We start from the raw sequence: 12,262 nt of genomic DNA, 5'->3' as shown, positions 1-12,262 counted from the left end.
TGGGAGAAGACCTAGGGTGTCTATGAGGGTGACTTTAACTGAGAATTCCAGATGTAGGGAATATGGATCCTGAAGTGGCTACCTCCAATAGCTAGGCAGGACTCCAAGGGGAGGGATAAGGACAGCAACCCACCCACCAAATCTACCCCAAACCTATTCTGACTACAGTATGTGCAGGGACAAGATAGAGCAGACAGACAGAATTGCTAAACAATGACTGGCCCAACTTGAGACCTATCCCGTAAGAAAGAACCAGTCTCTGACACTTTTATGAATGATACTGTTCTCCACCCAACACTTGACCCAAACAAATGCAGAGAACCACAACCAAACATTCGGCAGAGCTCAGGAATCTTGTAGAAGAGTTGAGGGAAGCCGTGGTAGGCGCCGCCTGGCCCCCTTCACCGAGTTCATCACTCCTAGCAGAAGCGCCACCAACATGTCTGATAAACTGCCCTACAAATTCAAGGACATTGGACGGGCTGCCTGGAGATGGAAGGCCCTGGACAGAGCTGAGAATTAGATGTCAGGTTTGATGCGCATACGAGAGATGTACTCGGCTCCCAAGCCACTGAAGGGTGCTCGCATTGTTGGCTTCCTGCACATGACTGTGAAGACTGCTGTCCTCATTGAGACTTTCATGGCCCTGGGGGCTGAGGTGAGTTGGTTCAGCTGCAACATCTTCTCTCCTCAGGACCATGCATAGTTACTAACCTCATCCACACCAAGTACCCACAGATCCTGTCAGGCATCCAAGGTATCTCTGAGGAGACCACGACTAGGGTCCACAACCTCCACAAGATGATAGCCGATGGGATACTGAAGTTTCCTGCCATCAATGTCAATGATTTTGTCACCAAGAGCAAGTTTGACAACCTCTGTGGCTACCAGGTGTCCCTCATAGATGGCATCAAACGGGCCATAGATGTGATGACTGTTAGGAAGGTGGCAGTGGTAGCAGACTATGGGGATGTGGGCAAAGGTTGTACCCAGGCCGTGAGGAGTTTTGGGGCCTGAGTCATTATCACCCCCCCCCCCCACCAATGCACTGCAGGCTGCCTTGTAGGGCTATAAGGTAACCACCAAGGACAAGGTCTGTAAGGAGGGCAACATCTTTGTCACCACCACAGACTGTGTTGATATCATCCTTGGCCGGCACTTTGAACAGATGAAGGATGATGCCATTGTTTGTAACATTGGACACTTTGATGTGGTGATTGATGTGAAGTGGCTCAGTGAGAACGCCATGGAGAAGGTGAACCTCAAGCCCCAGGTGGACCGCTACTAGCTAATGAATGGACACCTCATCATCTTGCTGGCTAAAAGCTGTCTGGTCAACCTGGGTTGTGCCATGGGCCACCCCAGCTTCGTGATGAGCAACTCCTTCACGAACCAGGTGATGACACAGATTGAGCTGTGGACCCACCCAGATAAATATCCCATTAGGGTTCACTTTCTGCCTAAGAAGCTGGATGAGGCAGAGACTGAAGTCCACCTGGGCAAGCTGAATGTGAAGCTGACCAAGCTGACTGAGAAGCAGGCTCAGTACCTGGGCATGCCCATCAATGGCCCCTTCAAGGCCGATCACTACCGCTACTGAGAGCTGGGACTGCCCTTCATCTTTCAGCTGCCATCCTTGTTCCGGGCCCTACCTCTCGATCCCAAAAGCAAATGTCACCAACTTTGTAATTGCTTCGACAGTGTTTTTGCCTCATCCCCCTCCACTGTGGCTGGCCTTTCTTGTACATCTTTTTTATGTATCCTTCATACTGTTCCCTGTGTGTCAGAGGGAACAGAGAGGTACCTGGGAGGTATTCACAGGGAATGTGAGCTCAGAGGTTCTGGAAGTCCTGAGGCAGGATGTGGCTAGTGGTGGTCATGCACCTAACTATCCAGATCCTCATTTGGTCTTTAGATTTGTGTGCTTGGTTTCTAGATCTGCTGGTTTCTGAGCCCGGGACCCAAGAAAGAGCTCTGTCTACCAAAGTGTGGGAAGCACTGAAGGCTCCTGAGAGTTTGGCCCTTTCACTGTTGGGCCGTCTTTTAAACCTCATAGCACCGATTTAGTACTTTTGGTCCCTATTTCACAAGGGTTAGGATAGATTAACCAAGAAAGGACAAGTGACAGAGCCTGAAAGGGGCTGGAAAAACAAATAGAAAAAGGCCTGTCACTGCTGTATAATTGATGGTTCCTATCACAAGCCTGGGTCACAAACAGACTAATTTGTTCTATAATGTTTATATACTATTTACAATGCTAACAAAGGAAGGTGAGTAAAATAGTTTCTAGTGCCTAAAGAATTTGGGCCCTTTATTAAATTTTGAGTGTGTGGTAGAAAGGAAAAGAAAGGAAAAAGAAGAGTAGAGGGAAGAATTGAGGGACCAAAAGATAGAGACTCCACAAGAAAAGCAACAAACACTTGGGGGCTCCTAGAAACTGAACTATCAACCACAAAGGAAGAACATAGCACCCCCCTTCCCCCCCAACTGTACATATTCAGCAGAAGTGCAGCTTTGTCTTCATATGAGTCCTCTAACAACTGGAAGAGGGGCTGTCCCTGAATCTGTTGCCTGCCTGTGGATCCCTTTCTCCTAACTGGGATTCCTCAGTGGGAAATGACACACCTAGTTCTGCAGACTTGATATGCCAGGATGAGATGATACCGAGGGACGGGTCCTCTCCATTCTCACAGGAAAAGGTGAGAAGGATTGAGGGAAGAGCTATGTGAGGAGGAGATTTGGATGAAGGAGGTTGAATACTGGAATATAAAGTGAACGAATGAATGAATGAATGAATGAATAGATAAATAAAAAAATAAATGAAAAAGGAAGAAGGAAACCAAAGACTCCTAATACTTAATATCATGAACACAGAAAGAATCATGTCTCAGGAAAGAATGGAAGGGCCCTAGTGAAAACTCTGTTTAGGACAATTTGCTATCCCATTCTTTTTGTTTCATTGTCTAAGGTAATTTTTTACATAAAAAAGAATTTTTGAAATCAAGTGCTGTTTCTTTCCCTCCATTTCAAGGATATAAAATTATGACTTACAGTTTTCAAGTGACATGGACCTCTGAAATGCATGAATATCTCAAAAAATTGAAGATGTCAAGAGACATATATAGAAGGGTTTTTTAATTTCTAGATTTCTTAAACTGCTTCTAAATAAAGAGACTGATTATAAACTGAAAAAAATTAGTATGATGAGGCATTGTGGATATGCTCATCAAATCAATCTGTGATGTTGGTCAGAGACTCACAGGTGGAAGGGAAACTGATAAGGTAGTTTCTCACTGTGCCCTGGGGACAATTTACTGCGTGCTGCTATTTATGCCCAAATATTGCGTTCAAAAGGGGGTAAAAGGCAACAGCAAACTTGGGCAGAATTCCAGAGAAGGGCAACAATTTTCAGAGGTTATGTGACCTGAAAGAGGGTTATGATCGTAAATCATTAATCAAGTCCAGGCAAAATAAATACACATGGTCATGTTTTGACCATTCATGGCTCTTGACCACTTGGATGGTCTTCATACACTGCAGTACTTGCTCCAATGGCCGCAATATTGATTTGCATCAGAACAATTTTGCAATCTGTTACATTTTCTTTCATTCAATGCTCCGCCTTTCTATCACCACACACCAACATTTGAAGATATCCACTGGTTGATTTTAATTTCCTCAACTTTTTTAGAGGGTGAGATTTAAGTGTCTAGAAGCTTACCAACTTAGACATGGGGAAGAACCTAGTTAAGATCAGAATCCTGGCCTACTGCTTACTGGTCCAAAGTTTCCTAGTAACTCTTAGATAGTAAGAGCTACATCCTCCAATTGCTTGTCTAAAATAGTTTTATTTCAAATCTGGGCATTCTTTTATTTTGTGTATTTTTAGTCTTTGGTCAAGTCTTTCTCATATGGTAGAAAGGTAGACAACTGGCTGTATATCTCAGCTTTATTGTCTAACATGGCCAACAATACTAGTGCGAGCAAATTTCCCCACAGAAATATCAATAGTTTTGCTCAGAACTTTGGCATTGGTTTTTCATGGTGATAATTTAGGCATGTGTCAGGAGAGGTGATATTTTTATAGAATTGGCCTTCTTCATAGGACTATAATTGAATGGGGAGACAAGGACAGCCTTTAGTAGCATCAACTAGAAAATATGGGTCTGCTTCTCAGAAGATGCTTGAACTGAAAAAAACCAATCCAGTTGGTCTAGTAGAACCATTTTCATTCATGTATCTCACCTCACTTTTAAATAAGGAGTGAAAACCAAAGGAGCAGCTGGAGCATGGGTATATGCAGGAGCTCTTGGGAAGTTCTTTTGAATGCTTGTCTTTTTTCCTTTGGCCCACAGTTGACCACCAGTAGTTTCTCACTTGAATCACTTGTGTGGTGTGCTCTTCTTTTTGGCAGGGCTCTGCTTGTACACTCTCTCAACTTCATATGGGAGAATTTCAGGTAGGATACGCTAGGACACTGTTATGAGCTAAATATGTGTCTCCACCTAATTTTCGTAGTGAATCCCAAATCTCTAATGTGAGTACATTTGGAGCTTAGGGACATTAGAAAGAAATTTAGGTTTAGATGAAGTCATAAGGGTAAAACTGTACTATGAAAAGCAAGAGATATGAACTTTTATTTACCACTGTGTAAGTGTTCAGAGAAAAGACAGTTACTTACAACTCATAATGAAGACTCTCAATAGGACTTGCCTACAATGGTACACAGAGCTCAGACTGCCAATCTTTTAAATGATGAAAAAAAGCCGCTTTAGTCATAAAACACTCATATGGTAGTCAAGCTGACCATATAATCAGGACTTACATCTAATGATCCCATCCTTAAGTTTCTTATTATGTTTCTTATTAGTTTCATATTAGTTCCATATCATGTTGAAATATCACTACCAAAAACTGAGGGCATTTTAAGTTTATCCCAGGTTATAGTCCATCACAGCAGGCAAGGAAGAGTGGTAAGAACTTGTTCACATTGTCACATTTCTTGTAGACCAGAGTAAAATGAATGCATATATACTCAATTTTGTGTTTGCTTGTTTGCTTGTTGATTGTTCTCAGCTTGCTTTTATTGCATTTACAGAGTTAAAGATCTTCTCCTTAGGCAATCGATCTGCCCACAGTAGGCGATTTTCTCATACCACTAAATAACTATGATAATTCTTTACAGTCATGCCGGTATAGACAATCCTTCATTAAGACTGTGTTCCTAGGTGATTATAGATTATAACATTGACAAAGCTAGCCATCGCAGGTAGGAAATCATACTAAATTTTATTTTATCCAAGTGGACAATATCTGATTATAATCATCATTGCCTCCACTGTTATAGACAACCACACCATTGTTACCCCTTAAAAAATAAGAGCAATTTAAATAGTTTTGGTTCTGGATTTCTGGTGAAATTCAAGTTCTACATGACTTAAAAGTATTCCAAGCCCTGTGTTTGAGGGCTATTGCCAATTGTCAACTTGACAGAATTTAGAATTCCTAGAATATGGATCTCTGGTCATATCTGGGAGAGAAATTATCTGGATTATGTTCATCCAAGTGGGAAGGCCTATTGTTTTATGTCAGTAGGCCTTCTATGTCAATTTGACACAAAATGAGCATGTCTGAGAAGAGGGACCCTCAACTGAGAAAATGTCTCTACCAGCCTGGCCAAAAGGCAGACCTATAGGGCATTTTCTTGACTGATGACAGATATGGGAGGGCACAGTTCACTGTGGGTGGTACTATCCCTGGGCAGGCAGATACGCTAAGCCACCTGCATTTCTTTTAATCTACAATGGTGTTCTGCTTATCATCTATGCTAGGGCAATGGAAGTAAAAAAAGCTTGAGAGAGTAACCAACCAATATTTTATTTGACTTAAAACTAACTTCACAAGTTAGATCTGAATACTGGTTGGGTGATACAAAGCCAGATATCTCAAATACCTAGGGTAAAATCAAATACTGCTGATCTTTATAAAAAGGTAGCAACAAAGATATTCTGCTATACTCATAGATCACTATCTTCCGCGGCCATTATTAGGGAAGGTTCCTTCTGCAGGAAATGGAAAAATATACAGAAACCCACAAACAAACATTATGCAAGAAGTAAGAGATGTTGGAATACTCAGAATTAAATGGGATGTCTACATTAAATCCTTCCCCTCGGGGCTCACTAAAAAGGAGGCAGAGAGAGTTTTAAGAGCCTGAGGGGATAAAGGATCCCAAGATAGGTACTTTAAATTGACACAATCAAAGTGTATGTGAATTCCCAGAAACTGAGGGGGCATGCACAGAGCATGCAGAAGTCTGTACCATGCCCTCTTTACAGTGGTTTAAATCAGTTTCTTGCCAGCCACTCATTTCCTTGATATACTTGTTGGTAGACAATGATACAGAGCTCCAAGTTCCCAGCAGACTTATTCTTAGGGACTATAAAATCTACCATTAAAGAGTAATGTGTTATTTCTGATTCATAATCCTTTTTCCCTATGCGTGTTTCCTAAATATAGTATACTTTAAAGTCATTATTAATAAAAGTCAATGGGAGACAGTTATTACCTCCAAATAATTACCTCTTCATAATACGCTTCATGATTAGTGACTAACTAGAACAAAGGTCATAGCATTTTAGGGAGAGACCCCTGATAACTTTCAGAGAAAGCATTTAGATGGGTAACTACTCCCTAACTTCTTTGTTGTTTCATGTGATAGAATGACTATGAAGAGATGTGGACTTGTAGATCTTTTCTTGGGTGAAACACTTGCGTAAAATTAGTTTCTGAAATGGTTTTCTATTCTGAAAAAAATCTAAGCATGTATGAGATAGGCCAGAATGATAGGACCACATCTTTCTATCAAATGATTCAATGAATAAATGCCCATATACCATACTCACATGTGTATGTGTATACACAAATTATCTCATCCAACAGATTAATTTTAAAGGAGGATGTTTTTAGTTGTGTTGTGTTGCTGTGTTGTTCAAAGCTCACTTGAGCTTAGAGATAGAATCATATGACTCTGTAGGTGACAGTCAAGATGCTGGTTGCCATGTGTTACTGTTTCTGACCACAACTCATACTCACCACAAATGAAAATGAGGAAGGAATAGCAGAGAAGATTTTGACTGCCTCTACTCTTTCGTTATTCTTTATATCACTGTCAAGTATATGATTATTAGGAAGTAAGGAAGAGCAGAGATGGGAAGGCCACACAGATTATACAAAGGAAGAAGTTAAAACACCATTAGATTCCCTGTTAAATATGCAACTCAACAGTATTCAAATAGGATTCATTCAATTGTGACAGGTCTGCTGGCTTTGCATAGAAACAGCATAAACTAGGCAAAAGGAAGTACAATGAGGAGACACATGTAATTAGGAAAGTTTGGCAAAGACTTGGGAGAAATGAACTGTATAGGTTAATTTCAGCTGTGGTATCATAGTGCTGTGCTTAGCTCATGCATGCTTGGAGCCACAGTTCTGACTCTTGGCCAAATCGATGTAAAAACTAATAACTGGTGATTAAGATAGTCCTATACTATTGCTCAAGACCAATCAGGGGCAACCTGTTCATTGAAAGTGTTCCGTCGGCTGGTTTTACCCATTTTTCATCATCTCTTCCAGTTTGTAGCATTGATCTCTCTCAACATGCAGCTTATTTTGAATGGCCAAAGGTACAAAGAAGACGTTTCTGGATTATGCTCTGGCTCATTCAAGTGCCTGATCACACAATTTTGTTATACATAAAAATTATTGTCACTAGCTGTCACTAGCCTGACATCTCACACACACACACACAAACACACACACACACACCACAACACACACACATACACACACAAAGAGAGAGAGAGAGAGAGAGAGAGAGAGAGAGAGAGAGAGAGAGAGAGAGAGAGAGAGATCTTCTTTTAAAACCATAGTTCTCTATATTTTTAACAATTGCTTCTTAGTTAAATTATTTGAATTATCATTCATAGTTGTAGATTGAAATAAAATATACTTCTGATCAATGTTTATTTGTTCTTACTTGCTGAAACCATTCTATAAGGTCTACTAATGAAAAACTTGTTATCACTGCTGCTCAGAAATCATAGCCTTGGCACTTAAGCATCATGTTTAATAGTCAGAACCATATATCAAGAGAGAAGCATCAATATTAAAGAAAAAAAACTTTCCTAAGTGAGGAAATAGGAAGCTGATTCTATAGAAAGAGACCAGAAAAGCAAAGTAACATCTATGAACCCTGAAGAGCATCTTTCTGACAAAATGAACTAGATTTGTATGAAGATTCTATAGCACATTAAGTCTCAGATAACACCATCATATTTTAGATTTTCCTTGTAGTTTGGGTAGAAAAACATATCGACTGGTTATTCACTGATTATTAGCAGTGCCGTGCAATTATCATCAAATGGGACTTTGGAATCTGTACATTCTTCTGTCAGTAATTTATTATGCTCATTTATAATACTATTCTTCTAATATGGACATATGCTCCCAATGATGGATTTGACAAGCTTACACACAATTTTACTCTTATGTAAATTTTAATTTTAATAATTTTCCTACATCTTCAAAGAAATTGGAGATGTTTTGGATCTTCTGAATATATAACTATTAAAGGTCAATATGCTAACTAGAGAATCACATTGGCCACCTTTTATCCAAGTTACCTGAATAGAGTCGGAAAGAATGCAATTTCATTCATGTTAGACACAAACATATGTCAAAGTCAATGCAAAAATGGAAGATGAACCACTTGCCATCTCTCAAACAACACTGGGAAGCCTCTAAGATTGGCATTAGATATACATATCAGGGACTTCAACTGCACATGTCAGCATGGCCCCACATAATGCCATGCCATAACTGAGTACTTACTCTGCTATACAGACTCATACTCTGTGTTGAACTACTCTGAGATTTGGAATCATTACTATGTGGAAGTAGAGACAGAAAAAGAAATGAAGCCATGATATCAGAAATAATCCTAAAATGTATTTAATTTTAGATTGAAAATGACAAATTAAATTCAAGAATAAATGCAGAGTAGCAATTATGATTCAAAGTTAAGTTTGATTACATTAAACTAATTTATAGACAAGAATTTATTTAGACAAGGAAAAGATGTTTCACTTGAAATAGAAAAGTGGATCAAGCTAGAGGTTACATAATCTACACTTACAAGGACTTTGAACCTTGGCATCATCCACAAAAGAATATTTTTAAGTGAAAGAGCAATATAATAAATCTGTTTCACCCCACCCCCAAGACACACCACTTTTTTTCCAAGGCAGGGTTTCTCTGTGTAGCCATGGCTGTCTTGGAACTTTCTCTATACAGACCAGACTGGCCTCAACTCAGAGATATACCTGCATCTGCCGCCTGAGTCTTGGAATTAAAGGCATGTGCCACCACGTCATGTCTTCAAATCTGTTTCTTAAGTAGTATCTTGTATCATGGATTGAAGGAGAGCAATGTTGACAGTGCATAGCATAAGAAGTGAAGCTTAAGAAGATGAGGAAGACTTAGATCATTTGCAAGGGGTAGGGAACTTGTGATGGGAAGATGCCTGGGGATTTTGAGAACTCAGAGAACTTTGAAGATAAGATACAGGCATGGTGGCTAGTAACTTTTCGTTCTCCAAGAGCTATCTTAAGACAGTCTTTAGAAAAAGAAATTGTCCATCTGTGTGATAGTACTTTGAATAGAATGAGCTATATGGAATCCCAAAAGAGCTTTCATCCCTATTTGCCAGTGTGTTGCCTAAAGACTTTGTACTAGAAATAATGTTTTGAGGCAGGACCTTATATAGCCTATGTTTACCTCAAAGTCATTATTATTGAGTCTAGATTTAAGCTACAGACCACCCCCCTGCTTCCTCTGTGTTGTGGGTGGTAGGATCACAGTTTAGTTTTGCACAATGATCACTGTGTGTGTGTTGGGGAGACAGGTACTGGTGCTTGGTACTGGCCCATGCCAGTCAAGAATTCTACCAATGGAACTATATCCCATTCCTTTAGAGATTTTTATTTTGTTCTAAAATTGCCTTATTCCAGAATTTATTTTAATACATATAGTCTGTATGTGATATAACATCAAAATTTATCACATCTTAGTGAAATAAATTTATAAAGGAAGCTATTGAAGAGTGTTAGAAGAGACAAGAATACATGGATGAAACTATCTTCGTATTGTGTGAAATTCATCATGAGTAAATATTTATAATCATACCATAGAACCCAAAATATTCTGATGGCCCTTTAAGATGTCCGAGGTTTTAGCTACTTTTTCAAACTCGGGTGTTACTATCCTTTGATATGGGTCTGTATTCGGTGTCTTCTCAGTTCCTACTCTAGCCCCCCCCCCCCCGTTTCTAAATCATCTTTTGTATACAGTATATGTGTAGTATATTTGCCGATGGACTTGAACTCAACCTGTATTCCTCAACAAGCTTGTCTTTAGACATTCCTAAAAGTACAAAAGGTATGGATCAGAAAATTTATTATGCTGGTAAAATCTTTGCTTTGCTAATCTGAGGAAGATGATGCTTGAAAAGATCAAAAACGGTACAATCTCTAAATTAGTTTAGGATTTATAAGGCATGAAAAAGTTATTTGTGTATGTGCATGTGCCTGACCATTTGTGTTTATATGTGCCTCTATGTGGAGGCCCTGGGACAACTTCAGTAATTCTTCAGGAGCTGTCTTCCTTGGTTTATTTATCTCTCTGTCTGTCTGTCTTTCTGTCCATCTATCTATCTCTTTGCAATGGCTAGTTTTGTGTCACCTCCACAGACTGTAGTTATCACAGAGAAAGGAGCCTCAGTTGAGGAAATGCCTCCACAAGATCCAGCATATTCTCAACTAGTGATCAAGGGGGAAGGGCCCAGCCCATTGTAGGTGGTGCCATCCCTGGGCTGGTAGACCTGGGTTCTGTGAGAAAGCAAGCTGAGCAAGTCAGAGGAAACAAGTCAGTAAGTAATCCCTCAATAGCATCTGCATTAGCTCCTGTTTACTGACCTGCTTAAGTTCCAGCCCTGACTTCCTTTAATGATGAACAACAATGTGGAAGTGTAAGCTGATTAAACCCTTTCTTTCCTTACTTTCTTCTTGGTGATGATGTTTTGTGCAGGAATGGATACCATGACTAGGACACTATCGTCTATTCATCTGTCTATCTGTCTCTATATCTATCTATCTATCTATCTATCTATCTATCTATCTATCTATCTATCTATCTATTCATCATCTATTCATGTCTATCTAGTTATCTAGCTATGTATCTATATCTCATATATATCATCTACCTATTATCTATGTATGTATCTATATATGTATCTACTTATATATGCATCTATCTATCATCTATCTATCTATCTATCTATCTATCTATCTATCTATCTATCTATCTATCATCTCTTATATATCTCTGTTCCCACCTCTTTAACAGGGTCTCTCAGTGTTTGTTATAGAGTACACCATGTAAGCCGTGATAGCATCTACAACTCTCACTAGCCTTAAGCCTAAGATCTTGCTGTTTGCACTGCCACAGTTCTGGGATTACTAATACACTACCACACCTGGCTTTTTAAACATGGGTTCTGGGACTAGAACTAAGGCAAATAGTTTCCAGACACAGCTATCCCTCAGTTGCATAAATAATTTCTTGATACAAACAACATGTATTTCTTTAAATACCTTCTATCCTCTCTTGCTTTTATCAGCTATGAGTATTCATTGAGTTGTTCTTAAGGTTCAGTTTTTAAACTTGTAAAATGAAGGGAATATAGTCAAATTTATAAGGGTGTTTTCAAGTTTTATATAAAAGACAAGATCTGTTTTACAGTCTGTTTATCCCTTTGCATACCAGAAACCCTTGAACTGTGTGTTAACAGTACAGGCAGTGACTAGAGTAATGAGTCTCTGACTTTCGTTCCTGATCTATCTAAGTTCTTTGAAATGTACCTCATTTCAAATATCACTGTACTGAAGGGCAGAGCTCAAACTGCTGTGGAAAGGGAGAGGTAGTTATGTCAGTTTGAAAGTAAGACTATGTCCTCAGGTCATCTCTGTGCCAGTGTTGGGTATTTATGAGCTGACACAGGATCCTATACCACTCAGCCAGGCATACATATGATAGACCCCACAGTGCACAGAAAGGATGGGGCATTATGGATGGGTTTTCCTTGAAAATTTACTAGCTTGCATGCTATGGAGAGGAGTGATGAGTTCAGGCAGCAGCTGCAGTT

At 39.6% G+C, this 12,262-nt stretch overlaps 1 pseudogene across 1 annotated transcript; it reads left to right on the top strand.

Annotated features, from left to right (window-relative positions):
* The first annotated feature begins 439 nt into the window (after window positions 1-439).
* LOC308431940 (adenosylhomocysteinase-like) lies at window positions 440-1,600 on the top strand (annotated as a pseudogene). The gene has a single exon. The product of its transcript is annotated as an adenosylhomocysteinase-like (transcript).
* Window positions 1,601-12,262: the final 10,662 nt, after the last annotated feature.

The sequence above is a fragment of the Micromys minutus genome (assembly GCF_963924665.1).
Source record: "Micromys minutus genome assembly, chromosome: 1".
Classification (NCBI taxonomy): domain Eukaryota; kingdom Metazoa; phylum Chordata; class Mammalia; order Rodentia; family Muridae; genus Micromys; species Micromys minutus.
Note: the sequence above shows the minus strand (reverse complement) of the source record. Positions and strands in the feature narration are given on the sequence as shown.